Consider the following 26,293-nt stretch of genomic DNA (forward strand, 5'->3'; position numbering starts at 1 on the left):
AGTATTACTAATGCCAAAGAGAAAAAGGTCCTTCTTCAAGACCGATGCGTGTAAGTCTTTGTATGTATGAAACCAATTCTATTGTACATCCCAGTACGAGCCGTAGTACAACCCAGAGTAGACACGGGTTAAAAGAAAATTATTCACTTTTAACAATCGATATAAGCTTTTGTTGGATGAAACTGTTTCTACTCTTCAGTGAAGCAGGATTATCTAATATAAAAGCAGCAGGCACGTAGCCAAGGAGGGGGGGGGGTACGGAGGGTCCGGACACCCCCCCCCGTTCGAGACCAGAAATGAAAAAATTAAGGAAGGATAAAACAAAATGAAATGACGATAAGAAGGATCAGCGTTAAAAATTAAAAAACAAAACTACAGGAAGCTTTTGCTTACTCTTTCTTATGAGGAGATTTCTATTACTTGCAATATGGTGGCGAAGTAAGCGAGATATTCTGGAAGAGTTAGGGAATTTGAAACTTCAAGAAAAGTTATGGAATTCTCAGAATTTCTGCTACTAGTCAGGGAGATTTCAAGCTTTCGAAACATAGTGCCGTTGTGTAACAGCGTGGACATTTTAAATCATAATTTTTCGTCAGCGCATCCTTTCAGTATCAAACATGTTATTTCAAGGACAATTTTCTATTGCTCCTTTAACCTGGCATTTGGAACCGGCAATAGTTGACGGAATAATAAAAACAAAAATTTATGTTGAAAGAAAGTTCTGTTAGCATTTGATTCAACAGAGAAAGGAACGTATATATTGTAAAACTAGTTAAACATACACATGCTTCGCCACAGGGACTGTATTTTGAAGTCAACGCCTGTGGGAGTATCACCATGGGTCTCAGCGATGGCGAAAACTATGGATTTGATACTAATATCGGTCATTTTGGGCTATTTTTTACATGTCTCGGTATCCACCCTCCGATGACTCTCAACCCGCATACAATTGTAACTTGCAAGTAATCGCTAATGGAAATGTCACCATTGATTTCAGCTACCGCGAAAACTATGGATTTGACACTAATATCAATCATTTTGGATTACTTTTATATGTCTTGGTATCTCACCCCCCTCCGGTGACCCCCGGCCCGGAGCCGAACAACATGAATTTGGAAGTTAATGCAATCCGAGTTTCACGATTGATTTTAACGACCGCGAAAATATGAATCCGACACTAATAGCTCAAGTGGTAGAGCGCTGGCTTCGCATTCGAGAGGTCGTGGCTTCGAATCTCGCTGCCGACCATCCTGACTGAGATTGTTCAGGGTTTCCCTCAGTCCTACCAGGCAAATGCCGGGATGGTACCTACTAAACAGGCCCTGGCCGATACCTTCCCAAATCCTTTCCATTGTTAATCTTGTTGGATATCCAGTGTAAAATGGGCTCTGAGCTGTATCTGGTGATTGTTAAATAAAATCGGTCATTTTCTACTACTTTTACATGTCCCGGTAAACGATCCCCTGAGACCCCCCTGGTTCGAACTTCGACAAAAACGTTTAACTCTGGTCTGGAGCCTGGACCAAGGTATTCGTGACTAAAATTTGGTAACTCTCGGCCAATTTGTCTGGTTCCCAAGCAGGTTTCGGTAAACGTCCGCCTGAGACCATCCTGTTTAGAAATTTAAAAAAAACGCTTCGTCTTGATCTGGGGCCTGGGCCAAGGTACCCTTGACCAAAGTTTGGTAATTCTCGGTCCACTCGTCTGGTCTCCAGGCCGCACGCAGACAGACAAACACACAAACAAACTTTTTTATTTTATTTATATTAGAAGATAGCTTACAAAACAGTATTGAATATGTACATTTTATAATAATTGAGGTCATAACGAAAGGAGAATTGTTATATTTGAATAAACAGGAGGAGGACGTAAATATTGTAAAATCTTTTTCAATACTTTTTTTATTATTTTGCTCGAAATTTCTTCATAGTTTGTTCTTAAAATATTTGCCAACATATGGTCATTTTATTGTCCTAACAACCTAATATATGTTGATAGTAAAGTAGTTTAGATTGATCGAGCTCCTGTGCCTTCAGAATTTCATGCCACTCTGAAAACCAGTTCTACTCTTCTATGAAGCGGGATTATCTAGTAATCAGGGGTTAAGACGAAATAATCTTTCATTCGCTTTTTAAGACTGGTATAATCCTTGAAATGTCCACACTGCGTACTACGTCGTGAGGTTTTGAGCCGTATTGTCGAACGAAAGAATATTCTTCTTCGCAGATGCAAGTCCGCACTAAAAAAGGAGATGATTCTCGTGCCAATGGATTTACAGTTATCAACCAGAAATTATATTAAAAATTTTAGATGACAAATACATTATATTTCTGAAATAAACGTTGTGTCACAGCAATGCTAACATTAGTATAATAACAAAACCGAAGTTAATGAACAAACTGCGTTTAGGAGTAACAAAGCCAGAGTAATAATAGAAGAACGTGATCCATTTACATCTATGACTTTCACTACAAGCCAGATACCATTCTAATACGGTAGAGAAGATGTGAGAAGTTGCACCTAATATCTTCAAATCTATGGTAAACATTCGCACAATCCTATTGCAATTGCACACTTAATCTGTATCGAAACAATAATAAAGCGCCGTATACATCCATAACATAATCACTTCCTTGAATTCAATAGCAACTAATAATAAGAAGGTCTATCATCCATTCAGTACTAGAGATGCAAAAAAGCCGGCTTTTTTGAATCGATGGTTTTTTTCACATAAAAAGCCGGCTTTTTTGGAAAAAAAACGAGAATTTTGGAAATTTTGGCTTTTTTCAACTTCATGATTTTTCTATCTAAATAGCTTTCTTATAGTATATTCTATAGTTAGATAAAAATTCCATGACCTGAATGTGATATTTCGCTCTGAAATTCACCATCAAGATGGATGGAGTACATGTTTTACGAATTAAAGCTAACATGAAGAATGTAGTATTTGAGGGTAATTTTAGAGGCTATTTAACTTTATGTTAACTTTTGAGTTATCGACATCTTTTTTCTTTTCTAGTTTGTCATCCGTGTTCATTTCTAAGAGCTTTTAGTACTCTAGCTTCTAGCGCAAAAGTTAACTTGCCCGTTTTTCTATTTATCCGTCAAAGCGTACGTTTTTCAATATATCCGTCAAACCGTACTTCCACATTTCTGTTATACTGTAGCTGTGAAGTGATTTAGCAATAATTTTCCGGACACAACCTTGAATACCAATTTATACAAATAATCAGTAGCGGATTTAGAAAAGTACTTTAGGAGGGTTTTTTCTGATTATTTCGTTTCGTAAAAAGTCCTAATTTTATTTGGGAAGTGCTTGAACTTTATGAGTACAGGCATAACTAATATTTCGTTTCGTTTATATGTTTAGCAATAATCTTCCCGATACAACTTTAAAAATAATTTTATACTGAGAATCAGTGGCGGATTTAGAAAAGTATTTTGGGAAGGGTTTCTTACTAATGTTTAGTTTTTTTAAACATTCGTAATTTTTATCTGACGGGAGCTTAAAGTTTATGAGTAAAGGCATAAATAATAGATATTTCGTTTGTTGCAGACATTCCGTAACTTTGGGGAACGGGCTTCAGTCCGAAAGACCGCCCCCCTAACCTTCGCAAAACCGTCACTGCTGGTAATTAGTAATAATAACGATTTAAAAACAATAAAAAAGGAAGTCGCCCAACTCACAGTACACGCACTATTTCTACAGTCACAGATGGAATGAAGAAAAGCTTTGTCAGAATGGTCGAATGCTGGTTGAATCCCGGACTTCCCGATAGAAGCGCAAAAGCTAATCACTCAGTCATGTTGGTTGTGCAGTTGTATTTAGCTTAACTTAAATATATTCCGTAGTCTTTTTTTTTGGGGGGGGGAGTTCCGTAATGATATGTTGAATCCCTCTTGTTAAAAATTCAGAAAACTTGAGGATTGGGTAAACTGTGATGGTGGTTCTATAAAACTTAACTGTAGAATTTCAAGAATATACAGAACCAAAAGCTCTAGATGTGCAGCCTTTAAGTGTATCATATAAATCTAAGTATTTCTCTTATGTTTTATTTTAATTTTATTTTGTTTCAAAAAGAGGGTATGGAATATTTTGAAATAAAAATACTACATACTATTTTGCTAGTTATTTGTGTATTCTTTAAAAAGAAGTGTTTACTTTTAGGGTTGGCTGATTTACACCAACTTTTTTTTTTAATAACTGGTTTAAACCACAAAAATAAAAAGAATGAAAAATGCGAATCGTGTGAACTTCATGGTAACGTTTCCAGATATCAAACTACCTGCAATAGTTTTATTTCCCTTTCACCTTTTAATCAAGGTGTCCCATGTTCAATTCTCGGTCGAACCACAATCCTTCTTTTATGCGTAACTCAAGTAGCGGTTCGGATGTCAGTTTAAGCGAAAGTCTTCTCCTTGATAACCTCGGTATTTCGTAAGGATGTTAAGCCTAAATATACGAAACAAACCAAATTGTATATTTCTACATGCCTAAATGCGTGTTGTTTTATAAAGAAGCCAATATTGCTTAAATATATTGATAAAAATTGGCAAAATTTATCGATTGCCTACGTAGCTTCCAACATTAGCTTGGATTTGACTTTCAATGATATCTACGTACCGGTACTAAATTTGTAATTTAATACCTCAGTTTTAGCGCACTGATTATGGTACGTTGACCTTTAAATTTTACATGCAAAGCAATAACAGGATTTTCCCGTTATTGTCTTACATTTCAAGTAATGACGGGATTTTCCAAATGGCTAGGGCGGGAGATTCTCAACATAAGAAATTTACTGACCGCACTTCTTTAAGCTTATGGGAGTTCTTCCAGCATAACCCCGCTGTTGCATAATAACATCAAGGCGAAACAAACTTAGACTATTTCTGTGAATATGTAATATAAATACATAAAGCAAAAAATCTAAGTCAAAAAAGCCTGGTTTAAACATCCCCCCAAAAACGGGTTTTTGGCATTTTCAAAAACAACCACGGTTCTTGCCAACTCTGCTTACTTTTGTATATAGGAGGTTAAAAAATTCTTATTATATACATTGGTTAATCCTGTGGAATTCATAATGTAAATATGTTGAAGAAAAATTGTTTGAAATATTTTTTCGAAATTCATAGTTTATTTTCGATGTTTTATATTATTATCAGCATCAACCACTAATTAAATGATTTTTTGTGTTATAGAGAAGCGATACAAAGTCTGTTTTATCAATTTAAAGCAGTATTTTGAAAAAAGCCCAAAATTTCCGAAGCAAAAAAGCAAAGCAGAAAAAACCGAGTTTTTTTTCCAAAAAAGCCGGTTTTTTTCCGAGCCCTTCCATCTCTATTCAGTACACATTGCACTGTTTACATACATATATATATTTCTTCACCATAATCATATACATATATTTCGCCGTGACAACAGGATTCCAAATACCATTCATTACCTCTTTTACAAATACAACAGTGTCGTAACAATACCTCTTCGTAGTTTCTGATTCTCAGAAAAAACACTTGATCATTGGCTTACATTGAACGCACCTGATCTTGGCGAACGTTATACTTTTCTATTGGCTGTTTTCGGTTACCATGATACAAAATAAGATTTTAGATCATTTGTTTCCCATAGGGATGCGCTCGAGTCGAGACATGTCTCGAATCTCGACTCGACTCGACTCGAATTCGAGTCGAGATTCGAGTCGAGACACACTTTGTAAAATTCGAGACGAGTCGAGACAAACGTATTTCTCGACTCGAATTTTCGAGTCGAGACACGAGTCGAGTCGAGACGGCTCTTAAAAATCTCGACTCGACTCGAATGTCTCGAAAATCTTTCTATAATTTTTAATATTATTTTGAAGAAAGTATTCACTCAGAAACAGCCTTGAAACCAATTCCAGCTTTTATTCCTTCAGAAAGGTACAGAACGCATAAAATTAATAGTTAATCTTTAAAGATCAAGATTTAATTTTCAGCTCAATTCAGTTAATTAGAACTAATAGTTAATGTCGTTGTATTTGGTTGTACTGCAAATATAATGATAATAATAATAATAATAATAATTGATTATCTAGTTTGTATAAAACTATTATCCGTAGTCTAAATCTAGTTTGTATAAAACTATTGCGATAAAGTGAACATCATAAATTCTCTGAATGAGCAGTTGGTAGTCTATAGTAATTTAGCATAGTTATAATTATTGTGTTTTCGTTCCCATGAACGCAATAGGGTTACGTAACTTCTGGATTATTCGCTTGCCCAACTATTCTGAGGCTTTAATATGTTGCAGCATATCACGAGCTACGGATAATATATAATGTAACATTTGTTGTACATCACATATTATGATACGAGACTATTTTACATAGTATATCTTATCTAATATAAATAAAATAAAGAGTTTGTGTGTTTGTCTGTCTGTCTGTGTGCGACCTGGGGACCAGACGAGCGGACCGAGAGTTCCCAAAATTTGGTCACGGGTACCTTAGTCCAGGCCCCAGATCAAGACGAAGCGTTTTTTTTTAATTTCGAACCAGGGGGGTCTCGGGGGGACGTTTACTGGGACCGACCTGGGGACCAGACAAGTTGACCGAGAGTTACCAAATTTTGGTCACGGATACCTTGGTCCAGATCCCAGTCTAAGGCGAAGCGTTTTTGTCAAAATTGGAACCAGGGGGTCTCAGGGGGGCGTTTAGCGAGACATGTAGTAAAAGTATCCAAATTGATCGACATTAGTGTCAAATCCATAGTTTTCACGGTCGCTGAGATCAATGGTGACACTTCCATCAGCGATGACTTGCAAATTCAGCTACTACTGTATGGGGGCCGGGTGTCAGCGGGCGAGGAATACCGAGACATGTATAAATAGCCCATATTGATTGATACTAGTGTCAAATCCATAGTTTTCGCGGTCACTGAAATGAATGGTGATACTTCCACAGGTGTTGACTTCCAAATACAGCCCCCATGCGAAGAATGGGTATATTAAGCTAGTAATACAATAAATGGACTGCTTGGATGCCAAGAACTAGTACAGATAAGTACCATTCACTTCTATGAATAGGTATTTTTTAAAAGGATTTTTGTAAACACTAAGTTATAAAACAATGAACTACATACAGTAGTTATGGTTTTGGTTCCCAACATAAAAGAAATATGGATTGTTCATGAGATATTGAACTTCAACTTTTACTCCTGGAAAATTTCAATTTTGGAGTTAGGCCACTTGGCATCAAAGCAGTTCACTGTAAGATAAATACATTCCGCACATTAGTAACATAGTTGTTCAGGGGAATTCGATTTCCATCCTCTCAAATGAAAGCTGAACGATTGCTTGATACATGCTGACTATATAGGAGAAATAGTGTATTAAGTTTTCGAGCTTTGGTGCGTATCCGTATTTACACTCTGATATAACTTTAAGTTCACACTGAAATCGAGCTAATTGTTTAATGCATTTCGAAAGCTTTTGTTTTTATGCAGCTCATTAAGGAAAATCTATTTCATAATCGTAACATTTATGTACTAAGAAACTATGAACGTAAAATGGACTCGACCTAGCCCCGTGGCCGCTGTGACTCAGTGGCACAGCTCTCACCCTTGGTGTGTGAGGACTCTGATTCTGTGTGTGTGTGTGTGTGAGGCAATAATCCACAAATATTGCCTCAAGTGAGTTTAAAGATTTCTAAACACTAGTGCGAAACCGGGCTCTGCCGTTGCGATCGATTTACAGGTCTTGAGACGAAAGTAAGAAGGGACTTACGCACACAGTAAGTAAAAACAATTAATATGCCTGTAACTTTCCCCCAAATGGGTGTATCTTAAAACTACCCTCACCATTATTTTTCTAATTAAATTCTAGCCCGAAATTATGCATCATATTTCCCTATTCCCATTTTGAAAACTTGACCTTAATTCAAAATGGCGGATTTCAAGATGGCTGCCATCAAGGTCATATCTACCATACGACTTGCCCCCAGGACTTATATGTATCCACATGGTTTTTCTTCACTTTTCTTCATTAACGCTCCGTTTACAAAGGGTAGTAAGGGACTTCTGTAGTAATCTCTAATAACCACATCACAACTCTTAAAAGTTATTTTAAAAAAATAGAAAACATGCACCATGGCAAAAATTTGTCATCACAAGTAATGATGCATACATGCCTTCTATCAGCAAAAAAAGTTTCATTGAAATTGGAGCCGGACATTTGAGTGATGTCCCTTGTGGGATGTGATTGAGCATGACGTCAGAACACATCGCCCCCCTTCCCGGAATTTACGGGAATTAGGTAACCTGAGTGAGCACATGAGCCAACTCTCTCCAGCGACCTATCAAGGATCATTGCGTGTATGCCAAGACGTGTCGCCGTTTTTATCCAGGCCAAAAGTCGACATACTGACAATTAGGTAGGTAGTCATGATGGTCTGGCTGATGTGTGCGTATATTTTAACTCGTACATTTTGTCTCGACTCGAATTTCGAGACGTCTCGACTCGAATTCGAGTCGAGTCGAGACAGAGACTGTCGAGTCGAGACACGAGTCGAGACAGAAACATATTTTCGAGTCGAGACACGAGTCGAGACAACATTTTCTCGAGACGAGTCGAGACAGGCTTAAATCTCGACTCGACTCGACTCGAATGCATCCCTAGTTTCCCAACACGTTAACAACTATCATTAACAACAGTTATGGATCTATTCGGATAAAGAACAGAGTGTAATTTAGTCATATGGCACATCCAGCCACTTTTGCAAAACTTTTCAAGTTGCTTACTCCATGTTTATCTGTAGAGATTAAACTATTCGATTGTTTTGGTGTATAAGTCTAAATTTTTTGTTCAGAATTTGGAACTAAAGGTGGTTATATGATTGTAAACAAGCGCTATTATATAAACTAAAAATTCTAGTTCCACAACGTTACATTACTGTACAAAAGAAAACGTTTACTCAAAAGAATACACAACTTTTTGGCGTAAGCTATGTATGCTCATGCATGTCAGTTAATATATGAGTAATATAGGCAATAGTAATGTAATGCAGTATACCAAAATAAACAAGTAAGAATAGCAAAATCAGTTACATCACTTAAAACGTATAGAATTAACACTAGAACAACATGCAAAATGATAAGTAATTAAACCAACAAAATTAAACTTTTCATGGGTATAGTAACGTTAGCAGATAACTAATAACAGCAGGTTACAGGCTGTTACAGCCTATGTTGTATGAAACCATTTATATACTTCAGCGTAGCGGGATCACTTAATAGTAGGGGTTTAGAAGTGAATGATCGCTCTTCCGTTTCTAAGTCGGTGTAGGTCTAAGTCTTTGTTATATGAAGGTTGCTTTACTCTTTACTAAAGTAGAAGTAAAATTATTTACTATAATTCAAAAAATACTTTCAAATGATGTACAAATCTATAAGCTATTTCAACTTTCCCCCAAAAAAGGTTACTTTTTTGAGACACCCTGTATTTGAGAATTACCGCTAAAGAATGTTATTATTATGTAAAATATCTCTGTCAAGAATTGTTTCTTGATACTAAGTACCTTACGAAATCGTCTAATTCAAACACCAGTGCTAGTTAACATGCAAAAATCTTCAGTTTCAAATTTGTGTCCCCAATGCAGGCGCGCACTCAGTAATTTTTTTGTTATGAGAGGTCCAAGCTCTCGGAGACGTCAATACTACAAGTCACTACGTCTATGTAGTATTGAACGGGTATTATTCTGCACCTGAAAACACAAAAATACTTCCACTTCAGGGATAAAATTATAGAACTAGATTGGTTTTATAAGAGAAAAGGTACAGATGAAGTGTTAAGATCAATTTTCATTCTACGTCAACCATTTCCCTGTTAAGCAAGTATAGTTTTATTGAAAAAGTGTACAAATGTATGTTTTGTTGGAAAATTTCGGGGAAGGGGGTCTGGACCAGGCGGACCCCCGCAGGGGCGGATTCAGGACCGACTTCTGGGGGGGCAGTGGGTTGTCATAATGTACTTTTAAGGGCTCCAAACTTTGGGATGGATTTTATATATATATATATATATATATATATATATATATATATATATATATATAACAATAAAGTTTCCTCTTCTGGGGGGCGATTGCCCCGATCACCCCCTCTGGATCCGCCCCTGGACCCCCGTGGGTGCACCTCTGTCCCAGTTATACTTATTTCTCTGGTAGACCTCACAGGTTGGTTTTCGGATATTCAACTCTAAAGGACATGATGTGGTCATGTCATCATATAAAGTTAATAATTATAGTGTGTAGGTGTTCGCAATCAAACATAACATTGACGTGAACTTCCTTCCTGAAGGTACGTCGCAAGGCTATTTGTTCCTTTTTATTGAAACTGTTCCGGTTTCAGTGTTCAGAGGATGCCATGATCTTATTAACTATAGCATTGAAAGCTAGTATACTGTCAATGGCAACATCTCGAATTAAACATAGGAATAAATAAAATTTATTCTTTGTTCTGAACTTGGTGGCGGTGTTTCTAACTAAAAGATTTCTATTGGTTTGAATTATATGAGTTTTTTTTTTCCTTCAGAGTTGTTTGGAGGCCATTGTGTGGTCTGTTCCACAATTAGATATCCTTGTTGACTTCTCTTGTTCTTTGTAAAACCACCTGAGACCGATTATTTTACATTCTTTAGGTGTATCAAATCCTTGTGGACCAAACATGGGTAAAACAAACAAGGGATCTTGGTAATTGAATCCTAAAGAAATGCAGTCTCTATTAATATGGAGGTAGGAGTGAAGTTATATTTTAGAAGTACACACTAAAGACGATTTCAGCCCATTTATTTTTACTATAAGCTGATTATAAGCATTCCTAAAGACGAATTCCTCTTTAGTATAACTTAAAGTAGAAAAAATTAGAATTTCAGAAAAGTCTATTTCGATGTATGTTTTCTTTGTGGTCTCAGATCAAGCCCTTCTTTCATACTCAACCTGATACAGGCCTTGGTAACATTTCTGTAGGAATTTCTTCAGTCATATGCGATGTTCTCTCATTTTCTAATTTCAGAAACAGTCACAGTTCTGGAGATTTGGTTTCGTGTCATGCATAAATCTGTAGAAACTTTTTTTCCCATATAAATATTTTCACTAACTTGCCAATATATATAGCGTGTAACTTACAAATTGCTAATAATGGGGTTTATTAATTTTAAAGTTCTTCTAATATATATATATATATATATATATATATATATATTCACTATACAATAATTTTATATAAGTCTGCAATGTTTTTGTATGTGCTTAAGCAGCACTGAGCAAAATATATTTCTAAAACCTCTAAGTCTTCAAGTGATTGCCAAAAGAAAAAAAATCACAGACGAGACGTGTACCAATCCGTAGGTATCATTCAGCTCAACAAAATTATATAATTGTATGTCAGTATAAGAGTTCATGCATAGTTTTCGAGTAAACCTAAGTTTTTTTTTGTAAACCTAAAAATTGATGCTATACAAGAACCATGTCAAATATTAGATTAGAACTGATATTGATATTAATATATTATAACGATAACTTTTATACATATGTATAGGTTGATATGGACAATAGTCCGTATTGTATGATATCATTTTCTTCTATGGCCAGATCTATACATTTATGTTATGAAGTTGCGCGGCCAGACATGTATAAACATGTTTTCTAAACAGTAAAGAATATAATACGCAAAGAAGTCATTAACAGTGGAGATATTTTCAGTTATAAAGATGGAATTTTGTAAAACAATAGAAATGTAAATGCAGAAAATCTTCGGAAAATACATCGGTTTAAACATTTTGTTTTGTGTATCATTGAAACGTAAACTAGGCTTTGATTATTCCCGAAATTTTGAAATAACGAACTTAGGGCATATATATATATATATATATATATATATATATATATATATATATATATATATATATATATATATATATATATATATATATATATATATATATATATATATATATATAGGGTGTTTCAGATAAAACATCCAGTGCTTATAAATCCGAAACGGCTGAGAACAAAAAGATGAAACAAAAACTGAGATAGGAAAATGTCATAGGGCACATCACATGGTGTTGTTGTGGTGACCCCCAGGGCCCTCCTTCAATGGGGCCCATTGGCCAACTTCAGATTTTTAAATGGGAACACGTATTGAATCATACGTTATTCAATAGTACTTGAAAAACGAAACAACTTTTGTAGGAAACAATTTTCGATTTGGGCCACCGTTTTCAAAATGGCCGCAAAAAGTGGGTCCTGTATCAGATAAAACGTCCAGTGCTTATAGGCCTAAATCAGAAACGGCTGAGAATAGAGAGATGAAACAAAAACTGAGATAGAAACGATAATAAAGCATATCAAGTGGTGTTGTTGTGGTGACCCTCAGGAAACTCCGTGAAGGGAGCCCAGGTGCCAACTTCAAACTGATACAGGACTTTTTGCGGCCATTTTGAAAACGGTGCCCCAAATCGAAAATTGTTTCCTACAAAAGTTGTTTCGTATTTCAAGGACTATTGAATGAGGTGTGATTCAATACATGTTCCCATTTGAAAATTTGAAGTTGGTCCTTGGGCCCTCTTGAAGGAGGACCCTGTGGGTCACCACGACAACACCATGTGATGCGCCCTATGACATTTTCCTATCTCAGTTTTTGTTTCATCTTTTTATTCTCAGCCATTTCGGATTTATAAGCACTGGACGTTTTATCTGATATAGGACCCACTTTTTGCGGCCATTTAAAAACGGTGGCCCAAATCGAAAATTGTTTCCTACAAAAGTTGTTTCGTTTTTCAAGTACTATTGAATCAGGTATGATTCAATACATGTTCCTGTTTTAAAATTTGAAGTTGGCCCCTGGGCCCCCTTGAAGGCGGGCCCTGGGAGTCACCACAACAACACCATGTGATGCGCCCTATGACATTTTTCTATCTCAGTTTTTGGTTCATCTTTTTATTCACAGCCGTTTCGGATTTATAAGCACTGGACGTATATATATATATATATGTACAGATATAGATAGATAGATAGATAGATAGATAGATATAGATATGAGCGGATCCAAGGGAAGGGCCATAGGGGCTATAGCCCCCCTTCACGTTCAGGTATACACTGAATAAAATAGGCTTCAATCCTACTTTCTTTACACTGGATAAAGCGGCGAACTATCCGCGGATATATATATATATATATATATATATATATATATATATATATATATATATATATATATATATATATATATATATATATATATATATATATATATATATATATATATATATATATATATATATGTGTGTGTGTGTGTGTGTGTGTGTGTGTGTATGTGTATTTGTGTGTGTGTGTATTTGTGTGTGTATGTTGGTCTCTGTAGAAGTACCACTGAATTATAATAGAATTTTCGACATGTATGCAAGTGTTACTGATTTCGACATTTGCACAAATATCACTGTTAGCACTTGTCACAATGCGAGAAAGGACATCGAAAAGCCACTTTGTACACATGAGGATCACGAAGCGTATAAGTCCATTGAATAACCCAAGTTTATACCATTCTTTCACGATTACGCGACTCATATATACCTATTGTAGCTCAAAAATAATAACGATAACAAGAAAGTCTTGGAACTTTTGCCTCTGAATATACATACTTTCTGTTGCTGATCTAACTAGTATAAATAATAGTGCTCTCGTGTCTAGCAATCGAACGAATCATGCTGCTCCCTTGTACAACTTATGTTCAGGTTTAAAGCTTGTTGATTTACGTGCCTCGCAGTAATTATTTGAGATCACTTTCAGGCCAACCACAGAGCCTCCAATTATCTTTCAATTTACGAACGAGAAATTGGCTCTGAACAGCCGCGGAAACCACGCCAAGAAGATTTTTTTTTTCAATTAGTCTAGTCTTAATTTTTAAAACTATTATGCGATACATCTTTAGACCGAGCCTTTTGGATAATATCATTAAATTATAAGCGAAAAGGCTATAATTATAACAATCGCGGTGTCACAGCAGAAAAATTACTGAGACCGTCCATCCGACCTGTCGTGTTGTTTTATTGTACAGATAAACAAACACTGAGGGAAAATTGATTTTGTTGAGGCATACCAAGTAGGAAAATAATAATAATGAAAAAATGTTAAATTATTGTGAAGATAATGTCTACAGCTCCACCCAATCGGAATATCGTAAAATTGACTCTTGCTCTTGATGTATGGAGAGTGCTCGAGAGATTCGAAACAAATGCCAATAAAGTATGATGAGCAAGCAGTTTGGAAGCAGTGGGATAGTTGTACGCGGTAGTTCGTTAGTTGTGGTTAGTTTTTTTTATCATGAAGATCAGAGGGTTCCGTGCTCATCAGGACATCACTGCAAAAAGGTAAGATATTTATAGAGGGCGTCTATTAGCCTTTGGAATTTCTACATATTATTTTAAATGTTAAGCAAGCAAAAAATGCATATTTATTTTCTGCTCATAGTGAAGAAGCATGGCCGAGCAGAAATGATGCTTAGCATATCTGTTTCTACCACCGTTGTGTCTTGCTTTCTAGGAGGCGTGGTGGCTGAACGATAGCCCTCATCGCTGGTCTAGTGGCTAGCGCGTACGCCCATGGTGTATGAAATGAAATCAAGTGAAATCATGTTTATGCCGGCTAGGCTAAAGGAGACGGTGATGATGAGAAATGAATGAATTGCTGGAACGAACAAAGTGAGAAGGAACAGGAGAACCCCGAGAAAACACACGCACACGGTGTTTGTCCACCACAAAGTCCACTTGGCGCGCGCTGGAATCGAACCAGGGATACCATGCACCAGAGGTGAACTTTCTACCACTGAGCCGTTGCTTCCCCCGCCTATGATGCGTATGACCTGGAATCGATTCCCGGTTTTTCCTTCAATCTAAATGGCATAAGTTTGGGACATTACATTAAAGATATTATTTCATTTTTCTTGCTTTGCATACCAGGTTTTAATACTTATTAATTTAATTAATTCCCAATTATATATTGACAGTGGTTTAACACTGAAAATGTTGTGTCCCTACCGGAAGTCAAGCTCGAAACTGCATGCAACAAAGCCACGCACAGTAGTTGGAGCATCTTTATAATCTTCTGTGGTCCTTCATGTATTTTCTATTTTGCTCCGAGGGTAACCTTGTTGCTGTCCTTCTTGCACGTGAACTAGTATATGAATTGAGTCTAGGCTCTAAATAACCATTACTTTCTTTCACTCAACTTTAATTCAACAATTCATTCTCGACCTAGGACTGGTCATTTTACTGTTCCTTCCAACTTTCGAGACTGTAACTCCGAAATGACTCATTTTGTGCACTCACATTGTTCTGTGATTTTTTTTTTAACATTTGCTAGTGAGAAATTTGCGAAAGTGTGTTAGTGTTATTTTCGAACACCCTGTATATATTAAATATGCAAATGTGATATAGGGTTGGCTATGCGACAAGAGTTACGACTGTCTCGTCTCAAAAAAGATATAGTGAAAGTTATGTTTTGTCTCGGAAGATGTAACTGTCTTTATTGGATTAGTTATTTCTCGTCTCAATTCTCGTGACGAAAATTCTATCTCATAGACAACCTTTTTTTTCTATATTAAATAGAAAGATAGTAGATTATTTTGAACTTAGTCATTGGTCAATTGTAAACAAAAATAATTTTGCTTATTTATACGATAAAATACGGTGTATATAAATCTATTGCGTTTAAGCTCAAAAGAACAAAAATCAAATGCCGAATTGGATCGAGAATTGCCAATGAAAATCACTCAAGATAGTTCTTATCACCCCCCTAAGTTTTTCTCTAATTTTTCTCTCGACGTACCCAAAGGACTTTTTCCTCACAGTTTTCCAACCAATATTTTATACGTTTCTCGTATAGACCCTATTTCGTGGGAACTATGTGATCTGTTCATTGTAGACGTCTCATATTAATTGATACCAATGTGTCTGCAATGCACACAATTCAGGAAATCCACATTGTATAACCTAATCTATTCTCCCGCTCCCTCGTCGGATTTTGTTCAAAATATTTTCCCCAGTTGTCCCATCGGACACCATCAATCTGAGTTTCTCCATGTGAGATAATCGAGCAACTTTCGCGTCCATATACTGTAACACTCTAAACCTTTCTTTTCTTTTTAGTTTAACGTCCCATAATTATGCTCCGAAGCTAAATGAGAGAGTGATGATCATAGTGAATAAAATATTGGGATAAAGGAAGTGAGAGGAAATGGGAGAACCCCCTCCCCACACACACACTGTTTATCCACCACAAAACTCACTTGAAGGGAGTTGGGATTGAGTTAGGAACTCCCGCATTACATGAATGTTCTCCGATCGCACCCTAAAATCATGTTTTTGCAAATTTCCAAACATGAACAAAATTCCGTTAATATATGTACTTTTTAAATTACGTATTGATGTAACAATTTTGGTCTTCGCTTAATTCTTAACGAAAGAAATTATTCCAAAACTATGTCATATGCCTTATAATAAAAATTCAAGTAATGCTCATTTTTTGGTACTAGCATAACAAGAAGTACGGAAAAACTCTTTTCAAGTCTCTAATCTGTGCATGTTTAAAAGATTATTTATTTGCTAGTTTCAACAAGGCAATTTTCTTAAACAAATTATGATACATTTTTTTTAAAGTATCACTTCCACGTTAAGTAACGAAATACATATATTAAATTAAATATCACTTTTCAGTAGAACCACCACATAAGATCTGAATCTATAGATCAAAATAGGGACCGAGTTATAAGTAAACTCACAAATAAAATAACATAGTTGTATTTGTAGGAATTTATGTTTCACCAATAACTAAGATGATGTAGAGATAATGATTTGCCCGAACACAAAAGTACCGTTATTACTGGATTGATGAGTTCTTGGATCCTAAGAACACAAATTTATTAAGGTAAAATATTATTATTATTATTATTATTATTATTATTATTATTATTATTATTATTATTATTATTATTATTATTATTATTATTATTATTATTATTATTATTATTATTAATAATAATAAAATCGTTTAGTTTAACGTCCGACGATTATTCTTGTGTATGCCCTTCAGGCTAAGAATAACAGATGATTAAGGCAAGTGAATGATAATGGAATGAGAATGTGTGAGGAAAGGGGAGTACCCAAAGAAAACTCACGAACACGATGTTGTCCACCACAAACTTACTTGGCCGGGGTCGAACCACTAACCCTATGCACCAAGAGGTAAACGCTCTACCACAGAGCCACCGTGTTTCCCTTAATAATAATAATAATAATAATAGTAATAATAATAATAATAATAATAATAATAATAAGTAAATATAATTTTTATGAATGAATGCGTGGTTCTTTTTGTTGACTATTTATTATGCGTCGAAAATGTGAAAACCATTTTTAAATTTGCTTAAATTTCTAAAACTTAGAACTTGTGTATATTTGATTGTTGACTAACAAGTGGATTACTCTTGACTAACAATGAGGCAAAGTGGCGTAAGTCAGTTTTGAGACATTGTGAGATGCTGAGACTTTTTATTAGAATCAATGTAGAAAAAGCGGACAAAAATCGGTTCTTTGTGGTGCCATCTTTTGGCCTATGGCTTGGTCTTTTAACTCTGAAGTACGCAACGTTGTCATCCAACAGGTTATGGTTTCAAGTTCACAGAAATGACTTAATCTCATTGTTTAAAAGAAAAATGACTTACGCCACTTTGCCATCCAAAGCTTCAAGTAGTTAATAACCATAAAGTCAACCCACTATCGAGTGAAGACTGGTAGGTTCATGAGCTTAATGCGTATCATCTAAAAATATTCCACGATACACTTATTCCACAAAATATAGGCCTACTTATAATAAATGTCGTATAAGAAACCTAACATTTTTTCTCATATTTCATATAAATATATTCCAGTTAATTCGGTTGTTTCATGCAAATTTATTTGTGACGTGAATGAAAAAAGTGCTCTTTTAGTTGTAATTAGAGCAAAATAGACGTTCCAACTCAATTATACCAAAACACTGTACAAAATCAACTTCATTAAATCAAAAAAGATATGATCAAAAGGGATTTGGAACTGATGTTATACATTCTTTGTAATTCTCAAGCATTCACGGTATCTGGTTAGAGAAAGGCGGACACTAACTGGCACATTTTCCACATCTTGATGTCATTATCCCATCGGGTGACTACCGTTTGATTATTCCAAACTACTCCCTGTGGCTTACAAATGCTTTCTTAATGAAATCGTTAAGAAAAATCTTTTATTTCTCCAAACAGATCTTTGTCGCAATAAAACATACGATTCATTGATATGTTTCGCCATGCTGAAATCCACCTTGTCGATAATCAAGTTGAAGCTGTAGGAATCCTTCCAGTAGCGCCAGGTCTACAAGTTGCTACCTCCATTAGTGTCTCCGTGATTGAAGGAGTTGTTCGCGACATCTGGAGTTATTGGGGTGGGCCACAGACTTCCAAAAGCATCTTACGGATTAGTTAGCTGGATACAAATAATAAAAAAAATACACTTCTCACGATGCCAAAAGGGAAACAGGGATTTATTTACATCTGGGAACACACCTAGTTGATTGGTACTACGTGATCCACATTAAAATATCCTAAACACATTTTTTTTTTTAACAAATCGGATCAGATGATGTCCATAGACGACCAGAGTGTTGGTTGAAAGTTTATGTATTACATGACGCACATGAAACGTAAACGTAAAATAGCGTATATGTTATGATTATAAATCTAAGCTCTTATCATTACACTCATCTTTGCATGAGCATACATGTGCATGACTAAATACGATTGCCAGCAGGTTTATCTTATGTCGAAGAGGTTTTCGTCACTTCCTTGTCGGAGTTATTTGCTTCTAAAAGATGAAATCCAATACTATCAACACTAGATTAACGCGTACTACATCACTATTAAAGTGTTGAACATCTGACGTTGCCGTAGGTATGGTATTTCTTGTTCGTATATAATTCTGATTGTAGAGAATAACTTAATGCTGTAAGAAATAAATTGCAGTTTTCCTGCGACGGTGTTAATGCAAAAACTCGATTTATTTTCTGGTTTTAATATTCATGCTACTGAAATATGTACGATCGAAATTGATTATTTATCCTAACATATATGGTACCATCCATTTAGTGTCACTCCAGTGATCTTATAACATCTATTTGAGTCATTTAAGCTCTATCGAGATACTAATTTGATTTGATAGTTTCAATGATGTCACTTAGCGCCATCTACTATTGTTTGAATGACAGGTGAAAATAACGTAGAGAGGCCTGCTGTGGCTTTGATCATTCGCTTTCTCTTGGTCAATACTTTAGTGCAATACAAGTTGTGGAAACAAGGTAATGTTTATGAATGTTATAGAATTCAGTACCTACACGTAAAGTAGTTTTTAACAAAGTTGCTGCATCTAGAAGTAAACACCAGATGGTTTATCTACACAGCTAGAATAGTGTAATATTGAACCTTTGTTCATGGTAGCATTTTTTGTCTGCTTGTTCAAATTTAAACAACTGAAAAAAAACGCATACGGAGAGGATATATAACTTTCTGGTACTCTAAGATGGTTACCCAACCAAAACACGTCAGTGATAAAAGTATTGCAGAATATTACTTGTGGAATATTATAGAATATGTATATTACTTGTGGAAAACCGGACATGAAGAAGATGGGAAGAACGGTGGCAAGACAGATCCTTGAGGAACACCGCAATATGAAAAAAGAAATGGATACAATAAATTATCTTGGATCTAAAAATATGTGACTCTATTTATCATGAAATATAGATTGATTATTTGGGTGTAAGTTTGAGGAAGTTGGAAGTAAAGAAATGTGTGTATTAGGCTTTCATGATAAACCTTATCGAATGCCTTCTCTAGGTCAAACAGTAGTATATGCAATGGTTTATTATTGTAGTTGTTCTAATCGGAGTTTATTTTCATTTACATGGGCTCCCTGTTATTCAACTATACTACTGACAGGACTGCTAGCCCCAGCGCCGTAACTTGTTTTTTTTGGGGGGGGGGGGCAAATATTAATACGCATATTTGGGGCCCCTAGAAAAAGTCGTTTTTATAATACTTGGGACCTCTCTTTCCATCTTTCTCTTACTCTTTATGCCCCCCCCCAGAGCCTGTGGGCCCCCCGCTCGGTTTGCGGGGCCGTTAGTTACGCCCCTGGGCCCGTTCCATACATGACAAATTAATTAAGGGGAAAATATTGACAAATCTCAAAGCCATACGAATAAATATTATTTCTAAGGCCCCTAATAGTAGACATTTTTTTACTAAAATGGGCCCATGGCTTATTTTTGTTTTATTTACCTTTTGTGTGCTGTTAAGTTTATGTAATGTAGTGAACCTATTTGGTGCTTCATTTATAATTTCATGTTTGTAACGTATATAGAGTAAGAATTTTTTTCTGAAAATGGGCCCCCCTCGAACGGCAGGGAGCTTCCCTGGGTGGGGGCAGTTGCTCCTCCTGCCCCCCACAAGTTACGGCTCTGGCCAGCCCTTTTATTTATTTTAGAGAAATCACGTAGCTATGAAAACAAAACGAATAGCTTTATGTCAACAATCCAGACGATATGTGTCTAAAGACAGAAAATATATCCAGTCTGGCTAAGGCTACTAAGATCTCATGATCGTCGTGTTTACGTAAGTAGGCATATGGCGCTATTATTGTTATTAGTTATTTCTATTTGTGGGTGAGCTTTCGGGATTATTCACAGAAATTACATATTCTTAAATAACCTATTGTACGTATAAAGATAAAATGAACTCAGAAGAACCACAACCTTTTATGATCAATTTGCAATGTGTTTGTCTTCAAGAGAGTGTTTTGGTGAAACACTAAAGCATGACACATGCACTATTCACAGCAATATTATTCATACAAATCTAACGCAATTGTAAAACAATGTCGTTATATATTTAAGTAGTATTCAAAATGTTTTGTGCATCTTAATTACAACTGCTTACAAGTTAGAAGTTACTCAATTTTATGTCATTCTTCGTTCTGAACCTATATTTTGTATTAAATAAACCACTAATCGTTAATTGGACAATAAGATCTGATGTATGGAAGCTGAAATTCTCCAGTCTATCAATAACACACATTATAATATTAAGGACAAATATTAACAGGCATAATCTTATATATAAAAGAGAACGCACAAATCCTTTGTTCCCTCATCACGCTAATACGGCTGAACCAATTTCTTTCATTTTTGGGGGGTTATTAGGATTTGGACCCTAGATGGTTTTTATCATATCACTTTAATTTTTAATTACCAGTGTCTTGAGATAATTGACCATTCAAGTGTCCATAACGTACAAATCCTTTGTTAGTTCATCATAGGTAAAAATAAACGTGACCGTGTCACTCGGCGGGTTAACATAAATGACAGGCGATATAATGTTAACATTTACTGCAATCTACTATGGTTTTTATCATATCACTTGAAAGCGAAAAAGTAAAAATTATCTAATTAACAAGGTTTATTGCGTTCCGGGGTGACCCCAGCGAAGCGGGGTGAACGCTGCTAGTAAAGAAAAAAGTAAGAATGTTGATATAGTTTTTTTTTTAATGTTTTGATTTCCTTCTTTAGCAAATGATATCAGAACAATGCAATAATGTCAAATCTCAGGATTATTTATCTTTTATTGTGCAATTATTTTCTAAACTAGTTTTGATAACTTTGCAAATGATTGTGACAGCACATATAAGTATTCATAATGTTAAAATGACAAGGTTGGAAAGGCAATTATGGAAGAAACTATGTAGAAACGCTTCAGGTTATTCTACAATCCACTTGATTGACATTTCGTTAGAAAAACACTTCTGTTGCACTTGAGTCTTCCTTGACTTCAAAGGTATTTGCACAGCTCTTGACAGATGGTTTAGATAGTAACCTGTGCGCTTTATGAAGAGTAATATTAAGGAGAGCGAAGGTCATGTACTGTTTTTAACGAGGAAAGAGACGTAGGTATGTATCGCAACAGGTATGTATACTTCCATTCTATAAGTTGAAACCTTGACAGACACGAAAAAGATCATTGTAATAAAACTCCCCCTTTCATTAACACGTCGTTCTAACGTGTCCTGGAAGACGTTCAACATTAGTTGGAAGTCCCATGATAAATCACTTGGAGCCGCTCCTCTTTAAATCCAAACCATTTTATCAGAATGGTTAATCTTCAGATCCATTAGTTGTAGATAGATGTATCAATAAAGTAAGAAAAAACAATCTTCTTTCACTTAGTTTTATGTGTTAGACTGCCATTTGTTATCCCCTTGTATCTTGTCTTACTACACCTGTTTCCCTTGCCTTTTAACCCGCTAATTCATAACTAATCGTTACCAAACAAGATACCATTTCTCATACGAGATTTCCTTTATATATATTAAACTTTATGTTTGTTTCTTTGTCTACAGTACCAAATATTACAATTGGATTTACCCGATAATATGATAAATTATAACTCCGAATCTAGTGATTTCCAGTCTTCTCCAAAACCACGGCATATAAAATGTTTAATATAATGGCGGCTTGTGAGGGTAGTTTTGAAGAAGGAATTAAATTTTTCCTGGCGACTTGATCTTAGTAACTCTTCTCGGGCTGTCAGCCAGGTGAAGGTTAACATCCGACGTTTCGAATGCTGACACCGCATTTATCTTCAGGGATTGTAATATATTTCAGGGTAGTTTTATCTCTTCAAACTAATGGGGGCGGCACGGTGGCTCAGTGGTAGAGTCCCTTCCTCTAGTGCGCAGGGTCCCTGGTTCGATCCCGGCCAAGTAAGTTAGTAGTGTCAACATCGTGCTTGTGGGTTTTCTCAGAGTACTCGTGCCCTCTCACTTTCTCATTCCACCAATTCTTCCGTCATCACTCACTTGATTTAATCATTGTTTCCCTTAGCCTAAAGGGCATAATCGTGGGACGTTAAACTGAAAGATTTCATTTCATTTTTTTTTTCAAACTAAGGGGCTGCCTGCACTAAATCTGAATGCGAATACAAATTTCTCAACACGTGCACGTGAATTGGATTCCCTTCAGTAGATGCGAACTACAAATTGCGAGGACCGATGAAACGTTACGAATGAGAATGATCCCAACGTGCTAGGATTAAATTAAATATTTCAATGAGACACGTTAAGGTAATTCGCATTCGCAAATTTCAGATCCATCGGAGGAAGTTAAGTTCACATTCCTATTCGCATTTGCATTCGTATTATTCTGTACAAAACTATCTTATGGGACGCGTGATTGTCCTGTGCGTGGGGATACTATGATCTGAAAATATTTCTTTAAACTAATGATATGAATAGTCTTAAACTATGGAATACAAACCCTTGTATTCGTTGATGAAAACTTTTCTTTACAGAATTAACAGGTTAACTGATGTAATATATGGTGTCCCATAAAGAAAATAACTTTTGAAATGCCCGCAATTTGTGGTCTAGTAAGTTGGCAGCACTGAACATTACATGATTTTCATCTAATGTTTTCGTGGTTAGTAATCACGGAGCGCAGCGCCAAATAGCACATGATTACCATCTGTTTACTGTACGGGTAGGAATGGAACGCTTCACTACGGAACATCATATTGTCATAGTGAAACTTTATTACAAATATGGCGAGTGTTGTACAGAGAATGTTCGCAAACTCTATGGAAAGTTTGGTCAACGTAATGCACCAAATAAGTGAACTCTAATAATTTGATAAAGCTGGTTTCATTGTGGACATTAAACCTTGTAATAAATTTTCACTATGACAACACACTGTTTCGTTGTGAACAGAAATGGCTGACATTTAGAAGTTCCATTATTTACGGGACACTCTTTACAATTTGCATCTTTCGAATCTACGTAAAATTATGCACACAAATACTAAACAACATACAAGTTCTGTTTTTCTTAACGTATGGATTTGTGTATATGTAATCTATTTTATGTCCTTATGCAATACTAACAGAGGAACAGGACTAACAAATAACGTTGGCTCTAAATCACGAATGAGAGTTGAATCCGGAGCGTTCATAGGGTATACAGATATCATTTAAGATCTGCTTTCGCGGTATATATTTTTTTCCTATCACACTATCTCGCCTCTAGAGAACTGGATTACAGGACCGCTTCCAGCACTTGATTTTCTTAGCTACAGATTATTAAAATAATGGAAACATCTGAAAGAATTGCAATTCATCAGATAATAGTGCCATTGGATCACCTTTCGTCATAAGTACACCTTTGGTGCGACGTGTTAGAGTTCATGAATAGTAGCGAGTGGAATATTACACAATTCCACGTGCAAACCAACACACAGTTCCGTGAGAGAGGATGGAGTCGAAAATCCGAATCCAGATTCGTGTCTCCGAAACAGACTACTGATATTGAACTAGGTTCCAGTCCAAGGATTGAGCGGGCTAAATGTTCAACTTTGTCCTGATGTTTCTCAAACAATGCCGTAACAGCTTCAACTGTGTGATTTTAATCATTATCATCCTGGAATATGGCGACAATATTCAGAAACAACGTCTGGACCACAGAATCCACGTGGTTCTCTCAAATTATGATATAATCCTGGACAGTGACGTGACCTGTAAGTGTCAACACAGAACAAACTGAAAAGATAGGATATTGCGACTGACAGTACTACAGGGTCGTCGTCATGTTCCACGGTTGTGGGGAGAAACTGCTGACCATACGCTTCTTTGGGTGTCTACCACACATAAAAATGAAATAAGGTGAAGGATAATTCATCCAACAATATTACGCACTTCTAGTTATCAGCGGTCTATGTTGAACCACGGAGTCAATGGTGTTGTACTAAAGCTGTCCCTTATCAGCGGTTTCGTTCGTGCAACCTGATCCGATATGTCCATGTAATGTAAGTCGCGGCGGACTGTGATTGTGGAAAAAGGTTGTAGGAGGTGTTATTTGAGTTGCTACGTCGTTTGAACTACAGTCGCACAACGGCTTCGAGTGACAGTTTGCTTTAATGCTCGGCGTGACTTGTAACTGAGGGTTTCTTCCGATCACTGTTTCTCTTCGCCTTGAATTTTGTATTCCTTCGTCACCTAAAACACACCCAACACATTTGCCACTTTCGTCACGCTCGCATAAGATAACCGAGCGCCAACAATTAGCCTTCTTTGAGCTCGAGCTCACTGCACACTGCCGGTCTACTGAGCCTCACGGAGTATGAAATTTGTTTGCAGCTCTGGCCGCCGCATGACTGTTTCCAAACTGACATTTGTTCTGTTTCAACTCTAGGTATTTCCATTACACTCATAACTATGTGTTTGTATATTATAAATGTATTATTGTCTGTAAAACCAGATAATGAAAGCAATTCTGTTTCTACAATATATGCACTTAAGCACTTATTATCGTAAGGTTTAAACATATTAACATTTCACGTTAAGTTCAGCTTTAAGTAGATTAACATTTCACCTCAAGTTAAGGCTTAAAAAGATTAACGTTGCACCTTAAGTTAAGGCTTAAACAGATTAACGTTGCACCTTAAGTTAAGGCTTAAACAGATTAACGTTGCACCTTAAGTTAAGGCTTAAACAGATTAACGTTGCACCTTAAGTTAAGGCTTAAACAGATTAACGTTGCACCTTGCACCTTGCACCAGTTAAAGTTCAAACAGATTAACGTTTTAACATATGCACTAAAGCCCTTATTATCGTAAATCACTTATATGATTAAAGAGTTCCCTAATTAAGAGATATTTCATATCATCTATAATTGGACACATCAAATCCAAAAAGTGATAAATCAACTGATTATTCAAAGTTACATTATTTGTTACTGAAAAAAATAACAATAATAACAAGTTTTCCATCTAGTTGCAAGACACGAGATGAACGAACTTGAAGTCGCATTGCACATGCATAATAAAACTGCACAATAGACGCAATTGTGTCATGGAAAGTTGTCTTTGGTCACTCATCAAAGAAGTTAATGGGCTCTCCTCCATTTTAGGAACAGCTATTCCAACTATTTTTTCTCTTATAGCATATGCAGCAGTAAAAATGGTTTGAAAGACTAGAAGATTTTCATTCAATGTAAATTAAACAAGTTAATGATTTTTGAAATTAAACGAGCGAATATAAAAAAGATATGGTATGCGCCATGTTGTATTTCTCAACTAGGTGGAACAACAAAAAAAGAGCATGTTTATATCCAAAATAGTCCTACAACATCGTTATTCTT

The 26,293-nt window shown here is 35.9% G+C and overlaps 1 protein-coding gene and 1 long non-coding RNA gene across 3 annotated transcripts in view; both read left to right on the forward strand.

Annotated features, from left to right (window-relative positions):
• Positions 1–26,293, forward strand: part of LOC145663103 (uncharacterized) — a 306,502-nt gene that overhangs the window by 132,037 nt on the left and 148,172 nt on the right. Inside the window, exon 1 of one of the 2 annotated variants that reach the window (XM_081729378.1) lies at positions 21,938–22,055. The exons of the other annotated variant lie outside the window; for it this stretch is intronic. The gene's annotated coding sequence lies outside the window, so the exon portion shown is untranslated. Of the gene's footprint in view, positions 1–21,937; positions 22,056–26,293 lie in introns of those variants that run through there. 2 annotated transcript variants of the gene reach the window in all.
• The window catches only part of LOC145663104 (uncharacterized), a 645,511-nt gene continuing 633,451 nt past the window's right edge, over positions 14,234–26,293 (forward strand). Inside the window, exon 1 of the long non-coding RNA XR_014127153.1 lies at positions 14,234–14,398. This is a non-coding gene — a long non-coding RNA (uncharacterized LOC145663104). The remainder of the gene's footprint in view (positions 14,399–26,293) is intronic.

This window comes from Thermobia domestica, chromosome 10 (assembly GCF_964235325.1).
Source record: "Thermobia domestica chromosome 10, izTheDome1.hap1.1, whole genome shotgun sequence".
Classification (NCBI taxonomy): domain Eukaryota; kingdom Metazoa; phylum Arthropoda; class Insecta; order Zygentoma; family Lepismatidae; genus Thermobia; species Thermobia domestica.